The sequence below is a fragment of the Anomaloglossus baeobatrachus genome, chromosome 9, assembly GCF_048569485.1.
Source record: "Anomaloglossus baeobatrachus isolate aAnoBae1 chromosome 9, aAnoBae1.hap1, whole genome shotgun sequence".
Classification (NCBI taxonomy): domain Eukaryota; kingdom Metazoa; phylum Chordata; class Amphibia; order Anura; family Aromobatidae; genus Anomaloglossus; species Anomaloglossus baeobatrachus.
This window is the reverse complement of record NC_134361.1, coordinates 136,720,341-136,743,434: the sequence shown is the minus strand read 5'-3', so window position 1 is coordinate 136,743,434 and position 23,094 is coordinate 136,720,341.

The following is a 23,094-nucleotide window of genomic DNA, read 5'->3' as shown; positions in this document are numbered from 1 at the left end:
TATTGGTATGTGATACTGTTCCAACCACTGCCATGCCCATTGAAGTCTATCCTTTCCTGTATGTTATTTCTATTGGTATGTGATACTGTTCCAACCACTGCCATTCCCATTGAAGTCTATCCTTTCCTGTATGTTATTTCTATTGGTATGTGATACTGTTCCAACCACTGCCATTCCCATTGAAGTCTATCCTTTCCTGTATGTTATTTCTATTGGTATGTGATACTGTTCCAACCACTGCCATTCCCATTGAAGTCTATCCTTTCCTGTATGTTATTTCTATTGGTATGTGATACTGTTCCAACCACTGCCATTCCCATTGAAGTCTATCCTTTCCTGTATGTTATTTCTATTGGTATGTGATACTGTTCCAACCACTGCCATTCCCATTGAAGTCTATCCTTTCCTGTATGTTATTTCTATTGGTATGTGATACTGTTCCAACCACTGCCATTCCCATTGAAGTCTATCCTTTCCTGTATGTTATTTCTATTGGTATGTGATACTGTTCCAACCACTGCCATTGCCATCTGAATTTCATATTCTTCTAACTCTTTGTTCTTGGTTCACACCTGTCTATTTCTTCTGCATCTTAAGTGGTTCGTTTTCTAGCTGTGAAGTAGTCCAAATGTTTCTCTTAGTTTGTACTTACTAATTCACCCCTGGTGTGTTTCTCTGAGCTCTCTTCCTCTATCCCCCTCCCTTCTGCTCACACCTGAGTCATTTTCTAGGCCTCTAGAGTTGTATAAATTTGTTTGCACAGGTCTGTTCTGACCATGGTCTGTGTGATTTCATAAGTGGGATTTTCTAAGTGGGCAATCAGAAATATTCCAGAAATGTCCCAGAAGTGACCAGAAGGTGAGCGTTACCTCCTTAACTGTTTGTCACTTGCATTTTTCCCCTACACTTTTTCATATTCCCATATGTAAACCTTACACTCACCATGTTCACCTATGCCCTCACAGTTTTTGCTCCACTCCTCCTCACTCTCCTTCGCTATCCCCCAACGCCAGCACTCGCCAAACAAATATTCATATCCCCTTCCCTTTTACCTCCCCACCTGTCATCTGCTGACCTGCTCCTAAATCTCAGGTCTCTCTTAATAACACGCAGATCATGCCGTCCACTCTCCTTCTCCCACCTGCTCTCCCTTTCTCTACTTCTCCTCACTGCTGGTGACATATCTCCCAATCCTGGACCTCCCCAGATGGGACACTCCTCTCTACCACCCCCCTATCGCTCCACCCTTACTAGTAACTACCGCAACCTCTCCAATATAAAACCCATCCCCCTCTCACCCACTCCACCGCCCACTCTCTCTGGAGCGCTGTGGAATGCCCGTTCGGTCTGTAACAAACTGCACATCATTCACGACCTCTTTACCTCTAGCAATCTATCCTTTCTGGGCATCACTGAAACATGGCTGACACCATCCAACACTGCCTCCCCTGCTGCGCTGTGCTACGGCAGCCTTCACTTCTCCCATACTCCTCGCCCTGGCAATAGACAAGGTGGAGGAGTGGGCCTCCTTCTTTCTAACAACTGCAGCTTTAATCCAATCCCACCCTTACCCTCCCTTGTCCTGCCTTCCTTTGAAGTGCACTCTGTCCGCATCTATTCTCCTTCCAACCTCCAAGTGGCCATCATATACAGACCCCCAGGCCCTACCACTTCCTTTATCGACCAGTTCTCTGCCTGGCTTCTACACTTTCTCTCTGCTGACATTCCCACTATCATCATGGGTGACTTCAACATCCCCACTGACACCCGCCAGTCAGCAGCCTCCAAACTACTCTCCCTTGCTTCATCTTTTGGTCTATCTCAGTGGTCCACCTCTGCCACCCATAAAGATGGACACACATTAGACCTTATCTTCACCCGTCTCTGCTCTCTATCTAACCTCACTACCTCCCCTCTCCCCTTATCTGACCACCATCTATTGACCTTCTCTGCCCTGTCCTCCTCACCTGCCCCTCCTGTCCAGCACGTATCACACCCTCGCAGAAACCTCGCACACGTCAACATACACACCCTTTCTGACTCTATCCTACCACTGTCCTCCATATCTTCAGTGCACGACACAAACAGTGCCACCACTTTCTACAACGCCACTCTCACATCAGCTATTGATTCAGTTGCTCCTCTTGTGCATGGCAGAGTGAGACAAATCAATAGACAACCCTGGCATAACAGCCTCACTAAAAAACTGCGGCAAGTGTCTAGGGCTGCAGAGCGGCGCTGGAAGAAAACGCACTCCCAGGAAGACTTCACCACATTCAAAAATGCAATTCACACATTTCGCTTGGCCCTTACCTCGGCTAAACAGGAATACTTCAGAAACCTCATATCCTCTTTAACACACAACCCCAAACAGTTATTCAATACTTTTACCTCCCTCCTTCGCCCACCACTGCCCCCTCCAACCTCCCTCATTTCCGCAGAAGAATTTGCCACATATTTCAAAGAAAAGATCGACCAAACCAGACAAGTCTTTTCTGCTCAACCACCACAACCCCCTCATATAACAGACCACTGCTCCTCCCCCATAAACTTCCTCTCCACTATCACCGAAGAAGAGCTTGCACATCTTCTCTCAAAAGCGCACCTCACCACCTGCGCACGTGATCCCATCCCAACCCACCTCCTCCCCAACCTCACCACTATCCTAATTCCAGCCTTAACCCATCTCTTCAACCTATCTTTAACAACTGGTACCTTCCCTTCTGCCTTTAAACATGCAACAGTCACACCCATCCTAAAGAAACCTTCCCTCGACCCAACCTCTGCTGCCAGCTATCGCCCCATATCGCTACTCCCATTCGCCTCAAAACTCCTGGAACAGCACGTCCATGCTGAACTTTCCTCCCACCTCTCCTCTAACTCTCACTTTGACACCCTACAGTCCGGCTTCCGTCCACATCATTCCACTGAAACTGCCCTGACTAAAATCACAAATGACTTACTTACTGCCAAAGCTAACAACCACTTCTCTATACTCCTACTTCTAGACCTATCCTCAGCTTTTGACACTGTTGACCACTCCCTCCTACTACAGATCCTCTCTTCCCTTGGTGTCAGAGACCTCGCCCTCTCTTGGATCTCTTCATACCTCTCCAACCGCACTTTTAGTGTCTCCCACTCCCACACAACCTCTTCATCCCGTCCTCTCTCTGTTGGTGTCCCTCAAGGCTCTGTCCTGGGACCATTACTTTTTTCTATCTATACATTTGGCCTGGGACAACTCATAAAGTCCCATGGCTTCCAGTACCACCTATATGCCGATGACACTCAGATCTACCTCTCTGGTCCAGATGTCACTTCTCTGCTGTCCAGAATCCCAGAGTGCCTATCGGCTATATCTTCCTTCTTCTCCTCTCGCTTCCTAAAGCTCAATGTGGCCAAAACTGAGCTGATCATCTTTCCTCCATCTCACCTACACTCTCTACCTGATCTATCTATTACAATAAATAACATCACGCTCTCCCCAGCACCCAAAGTTCGGTGCCTCGGAGTGATCTTTGACTCTGCCTTGTCCTTCATACCACACATTCAATCCCTCACCACCTCCTGTCGTCTTCAACTCAAAAATATTTCCAGAATCCGTCCCTTCATCAATTCTCAATCTACAAAAATGCTAGTGCATGCTCTCATAATCTCCCGCCTCGACTACTGCAACATCCTCCTATGTGGTCTCCCTGCTAACACGCTCGCCCCTCTCCAGTCCATCCTTAATGCTGCTGCCCGACTGATCCACCTCTCGCCTCACTACCACCCCGCTTCTCCTCTCTGCATGTCCCTTCACTGGCTCCCAATCTTCCATCGTATCCAATTCAAACTACTAATACTGACTTACAAAGCCATCCACAAATTGTCTCCTCCATATATCTCTGAACTAATCTCTCGCTACACTCCAAAACGTAATCTCCGGTCCTCCCAAGATCTCCTTCTATCCTCCTCTCTCATTCGCTCCTCATGCAACCGTCTCCAAGACTTCTCCCGAACATCCCCAGTCTTCTGGAACTCGCTGCCTCAACACGTCAGACTATCTGCTACACTTGCAAACTTCAAACGGAACCTAAAGACTCATCTGTTCAGAAATGCCTATAACCTTGAATGACCTCACTGCCCCACCACCGTGCGGAGCTGCCGCCCCACCACCGTGCGGAGCTGCCGCCCCACCACCGTGCGGAGCTGCCGCCCCACCACCGTGCGGAGCTGCCGCCCCACCACCGTGCGGAGCTGCCGCCCCACCACCGTGCGGAGCTGCCGCCCCACCACCGTGCGGAGCTGCCGCCCCACCTACACCCCACCTACTGTCTCCTCCCCATAATCCTATAGAATGTAAGCCCGCAAGGGCAGGGCCCTCTTCCCTCTGTACTAGTCTGTCTACTGTAACTTGTATATGTATTTTGTATGTAACCCCCTTCTCATGTACAGCACCATGGAATCAATGGTGCTCTATAAATAAATAATAATAATAATAAAATAATAATAATAATACAACCCACACGGGTTAGGGCAGACCGGTGTACATAGATCGTCTGTGACATTCCAGACGATCGCTAGCAGCAACCTGCTCACTCTTCACCCACCATAGCAGCGGTCCCTTACACCGCACAGTGGACCTTGACCGGCGGAAGCTGTCCATTCCCCATCTTGGCACGCTTCCCCGGGTCCCCCTCGTAACACATTGCTATGTGTGACACCACAGGAATGAGGAACATCTCCTTATCTGCGTCCACCGGCAATGAGGAAGGAAGGAGGTGGGCGGCATGTTCCGGCCGCTCATCTCCGCCCCTCTGCTTCTATTGGCCGGTCACTTAGTGACGCCGCAGTAACGTCGCTATGACGCCGAACGCACCTCCCCCTTGACTGAGGGATTGTTTGGCGGTCACAGCGACGTCGCTGACAAGGTATGTACGTGTGACGCTGCCGTAGCGATAATGTTCACTACGCAACTATCACCACATATCGCACGAGCGACGGGGGTGGGTGCTATCGCGCTCGACATCGCTAGCAATCGCTAGCGATTTCGCAGCGTGTAAAGCACTCTTACATGTCATGTTGTGGAGGAAGACCTCCGAGCAGTAAGTGCTCCATTGACAGTGTGTAAGAATTTTTCTTCTGGAATTCTGCTCCTGTCTCTAAACAAAATCTGATTTGAATCTTTTATCTCTCTTTCTGCCCTAGATTTGGAGCTATAATCTTCTTTACTTTGGCACTAAGGCACATAATATATTTGAGAGATATAGAAAACATCAGTGCAAAATGACTAAATAAGAGCATATTCTTTCAAAATGAGCAAAGGCACTTGCAGTAAAATCTACATTCACGCATGGCAGAGTATAGCTACATATTCTACTTCTCTGACCTATATTCACAGATATACAAAATGTATTCATACCCTGTGAACTTTTCCACAATTTTTTTTATGTCAAACCCAGAAATTAAAAGTATTTTACTGAGATTTTATATAACATAACATTAAGTAGCAAATACCCATGATGATTCCCTAAAAATAACACAGGCTCTTATATTATTTTTTGCTCCAAAAGATGGGCTAGGGCTTATTTTCAGGGGATGTCTTATTTTATTTCCATGAAAAACAATCCACATTTAATCTTGAAGAATCAAAAATCAACATGTATTCAAATCTAGTCATATTACATCCTGGAGAATCAATATATCTATCTAGACACACACACACACACACACACACACACACACACACACACACACACACACACACACATACACACACACCTGTCTCCTCTTCAGCTTTAGACTCCTGCAATTAAGAGGCCGTTGGTCACATCATGTGATCTCACAAAATTCTTAAAGAGGTCCTATTATCAGGATATAAATCTTGGAACCCATAGGAGAATGGGAGCCGTGTGAAATTGCCCAGTTTCCTCTCCCTTCCCCCTAATGTCAGTCCTGTGTACCATCCTGTCTCCTGTTCAGTTCTTTTAGACCCCTGCAATTGAGACCTTTAATTACTTCATGTCACATGACTGTGAAGTCATCAAAGGTCCTTAAATAATCTTAACCTGGGAATACAACTGCTGGGATCCCTAAGAGAGGGGACCCCTGAGAAATTGCTCATTTTGACTCTGCTCTAACACAGGCCTTGACTGTACCTAGGGCTTATTTTTGGAGTAGATCTTACAGTTAGGTCCAGAAATATTTGGACAGTGACACAATTTTCGCGAGTTGGGCTCTGCATGCCACTACATTGGATTTGAAATGAAACCTCAACAACAGAATTCAAGTGCAGATTGTAACGTTTAATTTGAAGGTTTGAACAAAAATATCTGATAGAAATTGTAGGAATTGTACACATTTCTTTACAAACACTCCACATTTTAGGAGGTCAAAAGTAATTGGACAAATAAACCAAACCCAAACAAAATATTTTTATTTTCAATATTTTGTTGCGAATCCTTTGGAGGCAATCACTGCCTTAAGTCTGGAACCCATGGACATCATCAAACGCTGGGTTTCCTCCTTCTTAATGCTTTGCCAGGCCTTTACAGCCGCAGCCTTCAGGTCTTGCTTGTTTGTGGGTCTTTCCGTCTTAAGTCTGGATTTGAGCAAGTGAAATGCATGCTCAATTGGGTTAAGATCTGGTGATTAACTTGGCCAATGCAGAATGTTCCACTTTTTTGCACTCATGAACTCCTGGGTAGCTTTGGCTGTATGTTTGGGGTCATTGTCCATCTGTACTATGAAGCGCCGTCCGATCAACTTTGCGGCATTTGGCTGAATCTGGGCTGAAAGTATATCCCGGTACACTTCAGAATTCATCCGGCTACTCTTGTCTGCTGTTATGTCATCAATAAACACAAGTGACCCAGTGCCATTGAAAGCCATGCATGCCCATGTCATCACGTTGCCTCTACCATGTTTTACAGAGGATGTGGTGTGCCTTGGATCATGTGCCGTTCCCTTTCTTCTCCAAACTTTTTTCTTCCCATCATTCTGGTACAGGTTGATCTTTGTCTCATCTGTCCATAGAATACTTTTCCAGAACTGAGCTGGCTTCATGAGGTGTTTTTCAGCAAATTTAACTCTGGCCTGTCTATTTTTGGAATTGATGAATGGTTTGCATCTAGATGTGAACCCTTTGTATTTACTTTCATGGAGTCTTCTCTTTACTGTTGACTTAGAGACAGATTCACCTACTTCACTGAGAGTGTTCTGGACTTCAGTTGATGTTGTGAACGGGTTCTTCTTCACCAAAGAAAGTATGCGGCGATCATCCACCACTGTTGTCATCCGTGGACGCCCAGGCCTTTTTGAGTTCCCAAGCTCACCAGTCAATTCCTTTTTTCTCAGAATGTACCCGACTGTTGATTTTGCTACTCCAAGCATGTCTGCTATCTCTCTGATGGATTTTTTCTTTTTTTTCAGCCTCAGGATGTTCTGCTTCACCTCAATTGAGAGTTCCTTAGACCGCATGTTGTCTGGTCACAGCAACAGCTTCCAAATGCAAAACCACACACCTGTAATCAACCCCAGACCTTTTAACTACTTCATTGATTACAGGTTAACGAGGGAGACGCCTTCAGAGTTAATTGCAGCCCTTAGAGTCCCTTGTCCAATTACTTTTTGAAAAAGAGGAGGCTATGCATTACAGAGCTATGATTCCTAAACCCTTTCTCCGATTTGGATGTGAAAACTCTCATATTGCAGCTGGGAGTGTGCACTTTCAGCCCATATTATATATATAAAAATGTATTTCTGAACATGTTTTTGTAAACAGCTAAAATAACAAAACTTGTGTCACTGTCCAAATATTTCTGGACCTAACTGTATATGTCAAGCATTCTTCAGAAATCCTTTAAAATCATGCTAGAGCTTATTTTCGAAGGTGGTCTTATTTTTTGAGGGAAACAGGGTATTGTGAAGTATAAAGCAAATGATACATGGCTTTCTAAACATTTAAAAAATATAAATCTAAAAATTGTGACCTGTATTTGTATTTAACCCCTCTGAGTCAGTACTTTGAAGGACCACATTTCACTGCCATTACTGCTGGAAGTCTTTTCGGGTATGTCTCTCCAGTTTTGCATATTTAGTAGCTGAAATTTTTGCGCATTCTTTTTTGAAAAGTAGCTCTAGCTCGTTGAGATGGGATGGAGATGGTTGTGAACCGCAATTTTCAAGTCTTGTCACAGATTCTCAATGGGATTTAAGTCTGGACTGTGATTGGGCCTTTCACACACATGAATATGCTTTGATCTAAACCAGCCATTGTAGCTCTGACAGTATGTTTAGGGTCATTCTCCTGCTGGAAGATGAACCTATGCCCTAGTCTCAAGTCTTTTACAACCTCCAGGTTTTCTTCCAGGATTGCCCTGGATTTTACTGCTTCCATCTTTACATCTTTTCTGACCAGCTCCCTTGCCCCTACTGAGGAAAAGATTGTGAAGAAAAGTCTTCTCCTTGCTTGGGATGTCAGTTTGGGCAAATGGCCATATCTACTACTTCCATTTTTGAATGATAGATTGAACAGTGCTGCAGAAGTATTTCACAACTTTTTATTTTTATTTATCCGACCCTACTTTACTTTTGTGGAATCTCCACAAATTTATCCATGACCTGTCTGGTGTGTTCCTTGATTATTATGATGCTGATTGGTCCCTAATGTTCTCAAACAAACCCCTGAGGCCTTCACAGAACAGCTGTAGTTAAACTGAGAATAAATTACACAAAGGTGGATGCAATTTAGTAATTAGGGAACTTTTGAGGAAATTGGTTACTAGGATTTTATTTAGGGGTATTGTCACGTCCCCGCCAGAGTCCGCTCCTGCGACTTCTGCTTCAGTCACCAGGCGCTGCCGTATTCCCGCTGTGGACTGTGCTGGTGATGGGGGAGGAGTCAGTGCCGGTGGCTCTGGTGGGCACAGGCTCCGCTCATCCACAAGGCTTGGTTTTCCTGGCGCCTGCAGTACCACTGGCTGAGTTCAGGTGACGTGTGTCTTCCAGCTGACGTTGCCACAATTCAGCTACAGCCAATGGGAAGACACCACACCCTTTTTATCCCCTATTCTGTCTGCTAGCCATTGCCAGATACAGATTGTATTCCCGCTCGACTCTGGTTCTCCCTACTCTGATTATTTGATTCCTGCTTTGACCCTGGCCTGCTCTCTGACTACTCTCCTGCCTGACGTATTTCTACCTTGCTGCCCAATCCGAATTTTGACCTCTGCTTTATTTTCTGATTAAGTCTTTGCCTGCCTGATTCTGTCCCTGTTTTGCATTTCTCGGTTTGACCCTGCTTGGCTACTACTCTCTCGGACTGCAGCCTACCACAGGTAGTGATCTCCGGGGCCCTGTGTAATTCCAAATCCATGTAAGAGGTTAAAGGGTTTCAGGTTCTCAGGGTCCTGCTTTGTGAGCAGCTTTCCTCTAGCCTGTCCATTACAGACAGTCTGAGCCTGTGGTTCTAGGCAGGCATTACAGGTATCAGACTATAGGGGAGCTGAATACAAATGCACCTCACAATTTTCAAATTTTATATTTTTAAAATATTTAGAATACCAATATAATTTATTTTACACTTCACAAAACGTTACTACTTAGTGTTGGTATATCATATAAAACCCAATAAAATACATTTAAGTATATGGGCATAAAGTGAAAAAATGTGGATAAGTTCACGGGTATGAATTCTTTTTCAAGGCACTGTATGTGTGATTATGTAGTGAGTCGGTATGCAAACAGAATTCAGACTCTGACTGTGTATCTAGTGTGATTATCAAGCAGTAGCAAAAAATGGAGAAGTGATTCAACCCCTGATGAATTATTAGATTAGTATAAAAGCTTTGCCCACGTATAGGGAAACATGTTTTCTACGTGGTATCTGAGACGGCTGTTTATGAAACAGAAATTACAAGACAGCGGGAAAGAGTCAACATGAATAGAAAACCAATGTTCACTTAGTGGTGTATGAATATGGGCTCTGGGTATCTTAACATCTGTGATGTATTAGGTTGCCAGCACTGTAATGAGTCCAGCAATACTCCTATCTGTTTATACAAGTCCTGGCCTGTCCTATTACATCCAGCAGTTACGGAAAGCCATGTTATGGTGCCCAATGATGACAGGTCACAGATTAATATTGCCTTTAAGTGTATCCATTAACCTCTCGGCAATAATGTGCACAGCTCCAAAAATATTGCATGTCGGAAAGGGAACCCTGACTGTGATAACTGTGATATTAGGCAGAAATTCATGTATGGGCTACAGACACCCTATCATTTTGCTGATAAGAGAACGAGACTTGAAGTCCAGAAGTCTTCCGTTTTAATCTTATTTTCCCAGAAGAATGCTATGTAGTCAGGATTTTGCAATGTGGAGGTATAACATTTTAAATATTTATAGTAAATCTATTTTAAAACATTATCCCAGTTCTTCTGGCACCAAAATGTCTTGAAGCCTCCATGAATTTATTATGATTATTTCTGTTTTTAATTTATATCCAAATGCTATTAGAGGATATGCACCCAAACTCCTGTCTAATATCAATCTCTCCCTACCACAATGATACACTCATTAGAGGAACACCAGGAGGCCAGCATTCCTTATGAGGTTGATTCCTGGCCACCTTACCACTTGCAGTAATGATTTTGGAAAGATCTTTGAATATTGAAGATGTTTGGTCACATGTGACCTCGCAATGTAACAGATAGCGCAACAAATAATTCATTGAATCTAATAAACCTAAATGATTATTTTATGGTGCTACTTTACAAAGCAAGAAAATACTGTTATTAGAGGAAACCTTTAGCATACAATTAAAACAATATAAATCACATCTATTTGGGGAAAATCTATCCTTTATTGGTAATTTATCAGGAATAAGATAATACAAGAAGCAGTACTGTACAGTGGTGGAATGTGGGGTGCCATTGTAGAGGAGTGGACAGTGACCTGCAACCCCCAGAAGATGTCATTGTTTATATAATGTGTATTTTGGTGTCTAGTGATAGCAACTTGCTTGAATTGCCCATTTGTGTGTCTTTGGGTGCCGTGCTATGAGCTATCACTAGATGTCACTGGTCCTGGGTATCCTAGCTTAAAGGGGACACTTAGGCGGTCTTTACACGCTGCAACATCGCTAGTGTACCGCCCCGCGCTCGGCTGCAGCTGAGCCGCTCGGATCCGGGCTCGTTGGTGAGTGGCTCAAGCGCTTCCGGGGTCACATTGCTCTGAAAAGGGGGATGCTGGCGCTTAAAAGGGGGGTTAGGTAGGTGCACGGCTGGAGCCACGCTTGAGTTCGTGATGCCACCCACGGGACATGGTGAAGGTAGACACCACCGCTGCAGTTTCAGGGCAGCCGGGGGAGATGGTAGTGCAGCCAGAGGTTAACCCCTCCGTGGGCAGGGATGATGGCCCCCAGGACCCGTTGGGGATAGTAAGGCGGTGCAGGGCGATGTACGCGGCCGGAGGGCACTGTTGTACTCACTGTTATTGACACACACACTGGTAAACCAAGTTGATGGTGGTCGGTGCCCGCAGCCGGCTGCGGTCGGGAATCCCCACCCGGATGGTGGTCTCTGCCTTTCTCCTGCACCGTGTTGTGTAGATGTAGACTGCCTGTGTTTCAGCGATGGGAGTCCGCTCCCCGGCTGTGTTTATGCTGGGAGAGCCCGTTTGCCCGCAGACGCTGGCCCGTGGGATCTCTCTGCCTGTGCGGTGGCTTTCTATCCCCCTCGGTGGGCTGTTGTGTTCAGTCGGGACTTGGGTGGGAAAGGACCTATAGTCCAGACCGCAATCAGTTAATTAACTCAGTCCAGTGGATTCTGGACCTCGTTTCAGGGTCTGAGTACCCCCTGTGTGCTCTGGTTTCCGAGTCTGTTCCCCGGGTCGGTACCGGCGGGTCACTACCCTGTCCCGGTCCACCACGGTTCCACCGAGCCGTCTTCCCGGCACCTGCAGACTGAGGCCACCGATGGCCTCCTAGCCAAAAGTGCCTGGGCTCCAACCCCGACACCTGTCAGACTCCTGCAGACCTGGGCACAGGCCTGCTTCCACACTGACTACTCCACTGACTGACAACTCAAACTGAACTGACTGCTTCTTGCCTCAGGCCCTCAGAACTCCTTGGTGGGTGTGGCCAAACGCCTGGCTCTGCCCCACTGGTGTGTCCATCAAGCACTGAGGGAGGTAACTAGGGTTTTTGTGCTTGGCTGATGACTCCTTTTTAGGGGACAGGTGTAATGCGGTGGTCTACCTGTGACTACCTGGCTAGTCCAGGGTGTCACACTAGCATCGGCTAGCGATGTCCAGCACGATAGCACACGCCCCCATCGTACATGCGATATATGGTTTTTGCTGCTGTAGCGAACATTATCGCTACAGCAGCTTCACACGCACATACCTGGTCAGCGACGTCGCTGTGACTGCCGAACAATCCCTCCTTCAAGGTAGAGGTGCGTTCGGCGTCACCGCAATATCACCAAACGGCCGGCCAATAGAAGCGGAGGGGCGGAGATGAGCGGGACATAACATCCCGCCCACCTTCTTCCTTCCGCATTGATGGTGGATGCAGGTAAGGAGATGTTTGTCGCTCCTGCAGGTTTACACACAGCGATGTGTGGAGCTGCAGGAACGACAAACAACATCGTATCTGCAGCAGGAGCGACGTTATGAAAATGAACGACGTGACACAAATCAGCGATTTTTGTCACTTTTGCACTCGTTCATTGTCGCACCTAGGCTTTACACATTGCGATGTCGCTACCACCGCCAGATGTGCGTCACTAACGACGTGACCCCGACGATATATCAGTAGCGATGTCGCAACGTGTAAAGCCCCCCTTAGGCTGGAGTGATAGGGCTTAATGGGTTAACTGGAAGGAGTCAGCCCACAGTGAAGGGGGATATAGTGTGGAGCATAGTGGGAGAAAGAAGCTGTGTCGAAATTGTGATGGAGTATCCTGGTAACTGGTTGAACCTGCAGGATGTCATCCACTTGATTACCCTGGAATCGGCAACTGGCGACAAGCCGCGTCAGCTGCAAGGGATGGAGCAGATGAGACCGATAGACATCAGTTGGCATACAACTCTTCCCCTTGCCCTGGGCCTGGTCTGCAGTGAACTCCGGGTCCACAGCTGGGCCCAAATGACGGCTGAGGACGATTAGCAGAGACCTGAAGCCGATAGACCCATTCCTATGCCAAGTGGAGCCCCCAGTGGAGGAGGAGGGCCATGTAGAATTTCGTGACCTCCCTACCTTGGAGCCAGTGGATGAGGTGTTGTAGGAGGAAGCAGGAGAAAGTGGAAGAAAAAAGTTCAGCGAGTCAGGAATTCTTAAGTATTAAATTCATATATCCTTTATTTTGTTCAAGGAGTAAAAAGTGGAGTGTAACTGCACTTTGGAGTATTTAAAGGCATCATTTCATTGCGCTGTCTGAAAAATGAGACACATTTCAGTGTAAGCCTTCTTAAAAATCATATGTAGGAGGAACAGTCCAATCCGGAGAAGGTAGGCTTGACTATGCCAGTCCCTGGCCCACTACACCACTTTCAGAGAAGCCGTCACCCCGCGACCTCCAGGAGGGAAAGGCACAGTCAGGTGTTTTGAATTCCACCAGAGATGGTGCTGTCCCTGGGAGTGTTTCTGGACTCCCTCTGGTGGCTAGTGCTGTTAGTCAGCCTGATTCTGCATCTGTCGCTCAAACTAGTGGAGAAGATGATTGCTGTTTCAGGTAGCCTATTGAGTCCAGCCTGGGGGTATAAAGGAAAGCTGTCTCTCTGTAACCTTTGCTGGTGATAATTGTTTTTGCCTCATGGGAAGATGTTCTGAATCCTTGTCCTCCAGCCTTTGGGCTTTTGCTTGCCTCTTTAGGTTTTTGTTTTACTTTTTGAGCCTTTTTGGGTTCTCCAGGAATGCTTTCAACAGCGGTTTTTCGTTCCTTTGTATCGGTTCAGTTCCTAGGTCATCCTTAGTCTGCAGCAATGCCTGATAAGTATTTTCCTCTTTCGGTCTGGGCTTGGTAGGGGCTGAATTTGCACTGGAGAGCTTCTCTGCTTAATTTATGCCTTTTCCTAAACCTGTGTTTGAGAATATTATCTTTTGTTTCTAGCTGGTGAATAAGTGCTTTTCCTGCACCATTTTTAGAGAGCGATTTATTCCCAGCGAGAAAGGGAGTTGTTACTCCCTGTCTGATCAGGATTTGTATTTTTGTGGTTTTTGTAGTTATGATCTTTTCTATTACATTTGCATTTTCCATTTAAATGTATGTGCACCAGAGTTCCTGATGTAATGGGAAGAATATCATGTGATCTTTAAGGGAATTTGTTTATGATCAGGTGTTGGTATTTTTTCAGGGTTTTTGCTGGCTGCAACCAGTAATCTATCCTATCCTTTTGCATCTAGCTAGCAGGGTCTCACTCTGCTTAACCCTATACTTTCCATCTGTGTGCTGATTTTTCTTACATCACCGTGGTAATATGTTGGGGGCTTTTACTGTCCTTTGAGGCTCTTCCGAGGCAAGTCAGGATTTCCTTATTTCATCTTTGAGGTTAGCTAGTTCTCCGGTGGTGACGAGGCTTCTAGGTTGGTTAGGAATGCTCCACCTGTACTTCTAGTTGTGTTGTTGTAGTCAGGGTATTGCAGTCAGCTAAGTTTCCAACTACTCTTTGTGCATTATCATCAACCTTTTAATGGGATTTTTGTAGATCTTTTTGCGGTCTCCAGACCATAACAGTCAGATCCCATACCACTAGTCAGTGCTGATGTCTTATTGACACCTCTAGAGAATCCATCGTCCACATGAACACCCTAGTCGGAATGGGTGAAGCTGGGTCCCTTACCTCTTCTCAGCAATGATTCCCCACTAACCCTTTAGGACTGGAATCTTGCAGTGATAGAGAAGCAAATGTGGGACGATGCCATTGGATGCGAGTGGATAGCTGGCACTAAGTATGCGAAATTTGCTGAACAATGCACGGTTGTATTGGTAAGGGAATTTAAATCAGTGCAAGGGATATGGCTTTATTGCGGAGGACCAAACTGGCCACAAGGTGTACATGAATAGGGTCATGTTGAAGTGGTATACTGTTCCCTCTTGGTTGCAAACTCTATACGTGGTAGAGAGGGTCTCACTTTTTAAGTTAGAATGCCAGAAGGGATGGTATGCGGTGGAGGTGACTTGCCCTATCATAGCAAAGGAATGGAGGAATGGTAGACAGATGAAGAGATGGAGTGGCCCAGTGAGACTGCTAGTTCTGTAACGGTAGCACCCTGAGAGACTGGGACTGGCCTGAAGGAAGAACGGGGTAAACAGACAACCAACTGGCCAGCAGAGGACCACACCAGACTCTCAGACTCCTCTATTGGGGTCAGCAGTGACATCGGTAGTGGTGAGAGGTAATAAAGTTGCTCAAGTCTATCTGGAGCAGCCACCTGGGGGAAGAGAACCACCCCTAGACCCAGAGGAAGAAGCCGATTGGGTGAGGAACCCCTACCGTTCATGGGTGAAAAGAAGAGGAATGTTTGAAACCATGTTGTAGCTTAGGCCTAGGGCCATAAATAATGGACCAGTTCCAAAGATGCCTCTTTTGTTGCCACAACTGCACTATATGTTAAATGCAAAGGAGCATTGGTTTTGGCAAGAAAAGGTTGCTCAGTTGGCCAGAAAAGGTCTGTGTGTGTGGACAGTTAAAAGGAGTGATGGATGACGTTAATCTCCCTTGTGGCCGAGAAGACCTGGACTTTGTTTTGTAATTTTGTTTTCTTCCCCCTTCTCTGAGTTTTTGCACTTGTTGCGCACCCCCTGCTGGCCTGGAAAGAAATGTCGTGCCCTGTGGGCTGGAGGAGGATACCCCCTCAGCCAAGGACTTGTTCCTTTCAGCTCTCATAGACTTTGCCCCCATGAACTTTACCCCTGTGGACTTTGCCACACGTACCATGGACTGTGCCCAATCCTGTGATTCAAGAGTGGGGGAGGTTTGGAGCTGGGAGACCCGATGTGTTGGCTCAATCATGTGCCTGAGGATGTTCCGGGACTGCTGCTGTGAAGGCCTGATGACCTTGTTATTATGAACTGCCAGGCATAGTGACAGAGCTGAGAGGGTTAACTGGAAGAAGCCGGCCCACAGTGAAGGGAGATATAGCGTGAAGCATATTATGGGTCTAGTTAGTTAAGAGTAGTAAGAGTAGCAGTGACGTGAAGAAAGCAGATGTAAAAGAGTGAAGAGTGTGGTGTGGAGAAAGCAACAGGCAGAAGAGTATGCAGGAGGAAGTAAAGGTGACTAAAGTATAATTGCAGTATTAAAGCTCCAATGAGCGAAACTGATGGACTAGAGTGTGACCTGCCATCAAGCAGGCGACTTCAAATAGTACGGATATCAGCAGAGTCAGTGTTGACAGATAGCCACTGACACTGTGGGAACAAGACTCTAGGAGTTATCTCCAAAAAGTAGCATAGCCGTGTTGGATAGTCTAGTCCCAGAGTTACACATAGAGCCATGTGGTTGGATAGCTAGTAAACAGAACAGCGCCAAACTCTCACCCTTCTTGGTAGCCGGGTTGAACTTGCCTGTAGCCATCATGGAAATATCTGTCTGCACTACCAGGTTAATGCCCGATGAGAAACCTGTTTCAAGCAAAGTGAAACGCTGTTTAAAACATGTTAAAAGTAAACTACCTGCAATTTTTAATCATTGTGGACTTGTCTTTAATAACCTTGAATACAGAACAAAGTGTGATCGAGTGTGATAAAGACTATGAGAAGCCAGCTGATAACTGAGACATGCCACTGCAATAGCACTTTCACACCCACTCCATCAAGCACTCTAACCCCCATGTCTGTAGCATAGAAGAGGGAGCAAAGGACTGAAGCCCTCACCCATGACTACGGACTCTGGCCACATTACACGTTACCCATGCCAAGGCAAGTATTCTGTGCCCCTAGAACCTGGACAGTTAGCACTCCCTTTTTTAATTAGATTTTTCTATTATTTTTATGTAACTGTTTTTTACTCTATTCCTATGTGACGCTAAGCTTATGTCACAAAGACTTTGTGATAGCTGGGATCCGAGGCTCCTAAGCTGTCCCTCAAGCTAGGGGACCCTATGTTATTCCTAATTTCAGGGATACTCCTGATGGTGGAGAAGCCTGAGTCGCCTTCCTGGCCCTGCTCCTGGCCAAGCCTGATATTATTCCCCTTCTCCATTCCCCCAGGGAGGGATGAGACAGGAGTATGTTGAAAACCACAAATAGACAGACAAGGGAAAAAGCAAAACTCTGTCAAACATACATACTGTGAGACTGTGACCGGGGTTATCTATGACGGCCGGTATGTCTCACCCCGGTTGTGCTCACTCCATGATAGAAAGCAACTCCACTCCGGGGTTAATGCTGTTTCCCTACAGGCTTCAGGAAGGGTTAAAAGGAAACAGGAACGAGGACAGGTGTGCCGGGTGTGAGGGAGTGATCACATCTCCCTGAGTTCTCTGCCGGAAAGGCACATATGTACTATTGTGGACTTGTTCTTTGGATAATAAACCGTGTGCTGTGAACCTTGGTGCCTGGATCCCGTGTCTTCTGCAGCGCAGCCGACGACGCTACCTCACATATGGTGGAGAATGCGGGCATGTCAGCCGGTGAGGTGTAGCATCCATCCCTGGTGACCCAGCTGCGCATGTCCTGGATTCGAGCGGCTATACTACAGCCCAAACCCGGCGACGCCATGGAGGACATACTAAAGCATTTGGCTCAGGCTAATGCACAGCAGCAACAGGCTAATGCACAGCAGCAACAGACCAATGCACACCTGCTCCAATCCTTGCAAGTGCAGGAAAAAAAATTCCAAGAACAGATGGATCAGGCCAATGCACGTCAGCAGCAAGCCTTGCAATTGCAGGAAAAAAGGCACCAAGAACAGATGGTTCTCCTGGCCAAGTCGATCCGTGCCGGACCGGCAGCAACAACCCAGGGACCGAGTGACGACGGCAGCGTCCGGAAAGCGGTGAGACAAGCGTTGCAAAAGATGACCCCGGGTGATGATGTGGAAGCGTTCCTGGCGGTGTTTGAGCGGGTGGCCGAGCGGGAAAAGCTGCCGACCCCGCAGTGGGCTGAGGTATTGTCACCCTATCTGACGGGGGAACCCCAAAAAGCGTACCTGGACCTCTGTACCGAGGACGCCATTGACTATGTGACCCTGAAAGCCGAAATACTGGCTCGGTTGGGGGTGAATACCTATGTACGGGCTCAGCGGGTAAATCAGTGGTTCTTTGAGGAAGCCAAACCTGTACGCTCCCAGGCCTATGACTTGTTGCATCTCGTAAAAAAGTGGTTGCAGCCTGACACTCTGAGCCCGGCGCAAATGGTAGAAAGGGTAGTTGTTGACCATTTTGTACGCACTTTACCCATCACCATTCAACGGTGGGTTGGACAGGGCGACCCAAGTACCCTGGACCAATTAGTATGCCTGGTAGAGCGGCATGTGGCTACGCAGGACTTGATACGGGACACTGAGACTTTGCGTACCGCCCGTCGGTCCGGCCCCTCCAAGCCTAGGGCCAAGGACCCACCGCTGACACCGGTGCGGGAGTCCGCTACCGTCCCGTCTGAGGCCGCACCCTCCGTCCCTGAGGTCCGGAAAACTATGTACCCTAAACGACAACTCGTCAAGGGGGTGTCCTTCCCTATTAGATGTTGGCGGTGCCAGCGGGTGGGACATATGGAAGCCCAGTGTCCCCTCACCACGGAGCCCATGGATTGTGGGGTTACCCGACGGGGTTCAATGTATGCTCAGGTGGTGTGTACCGCTGACCTGGTCTACCCAGAGACTGAGCCCCACTTGTGCCAAATACAGGTGAATGGATGTCCGGTTACAGGCTTGTTGGATTCCGGAAGCTTAGTGACCCTTGTGCGATCAACCCTAAGGGCTAAAGTAAAGGCCACAGGACGTACCGTGGGGGTGGTTTGCATACATGGGGACCGCCGAGACTATCCCACGGGGATAGTCACCATCACAGCACCTTGCGGTCAGGTGCAACATGAGGTGGGACTTATTAATACTCTTCCCTATGATGTGATCCTAGGAAGGGATCTGCCCTATTTTTGGACTTTATGGAAGGGACCTCCTAAGTCCCCTCAGATATTGGTCAGTCCGGGACCTGAGCCCTACAATCCTGAATCCGGGACGCCTGCCGTAGGGGTCCCCATGATAGGGACAGGATGTGAACCTGATAGGTCGCCCCTAGAGGTATTGGCAGGAGAGGCTGAGACGGTCGAACCCATCCCGGAGTTGGAGGCGTCCCCGGATACGTTTGGGACAGCCCAACTCCAGGACCCTACATTAATACATGCCCGGAGTCAGGTGACAGTAGTTGACGGGGTGGCACAGCTGCCTGGTGCCCAGGTAAGATACCCCCATTTCGCTCTTAAGCAGGATTTACTCTACTGGGTAGATGAAATTCGGGGCGTAGGGGTAGAGCAGTTGGTGGTACCCCAGCCGTATCGCCGGCGGGTCCTCGACTTGGCTCATAAACACCTGATGAGTGGTCACCTAGGGGTCAAGAAAACGCAGGAACGAATATTACAAAGGTTCTATTGGCCCGGGGTCTTTGGGGAGGTAAAACGGTTCTGCGAAACCTGCCCGGAGTGTCAGCTTACCGCACCCCTGACCCACTTTCGCAGTCCGTTGGTACCGTTACCCATTATAGAAGTCCCTTTTGAACGGATAGGGATGGATCTGGTGGGGCCCCTCGTAAAGTCTGCTCGAGGGCACCAACATATCCTAGTGATCGTTGACTATGCCACCCGGTATCCCGAGGCGATACCTCTCAGACATACTGCAGCAAAGCTTATAGCTCGGGAGTTGTTTGCTGTGTTCTGCCGGGTGGGGTTGCCCAAGGAGATCCTTACGGATCAGGGGACCCCATTCATGTCTAAAGTGACCAAAGAGCTATGCCGGCTACTCCAGATCAAGCAGTTGCGTACGTCTGTGTATCATCCTCAGACGGATGGTTTAGTGGAACGATTCAATAAAACCCTGAAAACCATGCTCAAAAGGGTGATTTCCAAAGACGGGAAAGACTGGGATATGATGCTTCCCTATTTGATGTTTGCCATACGAGAGGTGCCACAGGCATCCACGGGGTTTTCGCCTTTTGAATTGTTATACGGGCGACATCCCCGGGGATTGTTGGACCTGGCAAAAGAAACCTGGGAGCAGGAGCCCACACCCATAAAAGTGTGATTGAACACATTTTGGGTATGCAGAACCGCATAAGTGCGGTCATGCCAATTGTGAAGGAGCATTTACAGGAGGCTCAGGCCGCGCAAAGCGGCCGCTACAATAGACAAGCCACCGTGCGGACCTTTAATCCTGGGGATCGGGTGTTGGTATTGATCCCCACGGCGGAGAGTAAATTCCTGGCTCAGTGGCACGGCCCCTACGAGATAAAGGAAAGAGTCGGGGTGGTTAACTATAAAGTATTGCAGCCCGGTAGGCGGAAACCTGAACAAATATACCATGTCAACTTATTAAAACCTTGGCAGGAACGGGAAAGCCTGATGGCTGTTTTCTCCCCATCTCCCTCCTCTTCGGGTCGTTCACATCCGGCTCCAGCGACCTCCGGAGAGGACGAACCGGAAGTAAGGATTGGAGAAGCCCTCACCAAGCAACAGAGGCGAGAGGCCAGACGGTTGGTTCAGCAGAACCCCGATGTCTTCTCCGACCTGCCCGGTAGGACCAGTCTGATACGACATGATATTATCACCGAGCCCCACCTGAAGGTACGCCTGAAGTCATACCGGGTACCGGAGGCTCGACGACAAGCCATATCGGAGGAAGTAAAGACAATGTTACGCCTGGGGGTCATTGAAAAATCCCGGAGTGAATGGGCTAGTCCGATTGTCCTAATACCAAAACCCGATGGCTCCTTAAGGTTCTGCAATGACTTTAGGAGACTGAACGAAATATCCAAGTTCGATCTCTACCCCATGCCCCGGGTGGATGAGCTGATTGATAGGCTGGGACAGGCGCGATATTTTACCACGCTCGACCTGACCAAGGGGTACTGGCAGGTGCCACTGACGGAGTCCGCCAAGGAGAAAACCGCTTTTGTTACGCCGGAGGGTCTCTTCCACTATGTTGTCTTGCCTTTTGGGTTACATGGCGCTCCGGCCACGTTCCAGAGGTTGATGGACTTAGTGCTGGAACCCCACCAGGCGTATGCATCAGCGTACCTGGATGACATCATTATTTACAGCTCCGATTGGCAGACCCACTTGGAACAGGTACAAGCGGTGGTGGACGCGCTTCGAACAGCCGGATTGACAGCCAATCCCAAGAAATGTGCATTGGGACTCACGGAAGCCCGCTACTTGGGCTATGTGATAGGCCAAGGAGTGATTAAGCCCCAAATTAACAAGGTTGAGGCGATCCAGAAGTGGCCTAGACCCCTGACCACGAAGCAGGTTAGGGCCTTCCTGGGTATCGTGGGGTACTACAGGAGGTTTGTAAAAGATTTTGCGGGACTATCAGCCCCCTTGACGGACCTTCTCAAAGGTAAGAAGTCCATCATGGTGCGCTGGACTCCGCAGGCCGAGGACTCCTTCCGGGCCCTGAAGGAGGTCCTGTGCGGACAGCCCGTTCTGGTCAACCCTGATTTCCGGAAGGAGTTCATAGTACAGACTGACGCCTCGGAGGTCGGCCTGGGGGCAGTGCTGTCTCAGGTGGTTCAGGGGGAGGAACACCCCGTCACCTTCTTGAGTAGGAAGCTCACCCCTCCCGAGCGGAATTATAGCGTAGTGGAGAAGGAGTGCCTGGCGATCAAGTGGGCCTTGGAGTCCCTACGCTATTACCTGCTGGGACGGCAGTTTCGCTTGGTGACGGATCACTCGCCACTGGTCTGGATGAGGTCCGCCAAGGAACGGAATGCCCGGGTTACCTGGTGGTTCCTTTCTCTACAGAACTTCCGGTTTACGGTTGAACACCGGGCCAGTAGGTTGCAGGGCAACGCCGATGCCTTGTCCCGCGGCCCGTGTTTGATGGCAGGAGTTCAACCCCGCACGCTTGAACTGAGGGGGGGGTATGTGAGACTGTGACCGGGGTTATCTATGACGGCCGGTATGTCTCACCCCGGTTGTGCTCACTCCATGATAGAAAGCAACTCCACTCCGGGGTTAATGCTGTTTCCCTACAGGCTTCAGGAAGGGTTAAAAGGAAACAGGAACGAGGACAGGTGTGCCGGGTGTGAGGGAGTGATCACATCTCCCTGAGTTCTCTGCCGGAAAGGCACATATGTACTATTGTGGACTTGTTCTTTGGATAATAAACCGTGTGCTGTGAACCTTGGTGCCTGGATCCCGTGTCTTCTGCAGCGCAGCCGACGACGCTACCTCACAATACATACTCGTACAAAGGTAAAGACAATAAGAGATTCAGGAGGAAAAATAAGACCAGGAAGAAGCACAAAACAGCAGGGATGAACTTCACAACAGTTCCAAGCAATAGGCACAACTAAAGTGCAATTTTCACCAGAGAGTCTGGGATACCACACCTCAGAGACTCACATAGAATAAACTATAGCTGGCATGGGTAGGTCTCCCAACAACAAATGATTAAAGGAGCAAGCAGACTAGCAGATATTAACTAGTATGATTAACTAACTATGAAACAGCACACAGCAGGTCAATGCCTGAGTCTGCCTGTGTTGATCTTTGACACCAGAGAAACCATCAGGTGGAGTGTCAGAATCTGCAATCTGAACAGAGTCCAATGGCGCCATGAGAGTTGGCGACATTTGTACAAAACTCCGTGTAACACCCTAGCCTTAACACCAACCTTAACCTAACACTAACTTTGTTAAAGGTTACAAAAAGTGTGTAAAAACTATTGCTTTGTGTGTTTTTATTTATTTCTTTTATTTACAATGGACTTTTATTTTAAATTTGGTACAGTTTTCCCTCCGGTGCAGTGAGCATGATTCAATATTGTCTTCATTCATAAGCTTCTGAGCCTCTTTTATCTTGGCCACTGCCTAGACCCCTATGCAGACTTTGTAATCATGTTGTAATCACAGATCATGACAATGCTGGCATACACCTGAGTCAAAGAGCAACC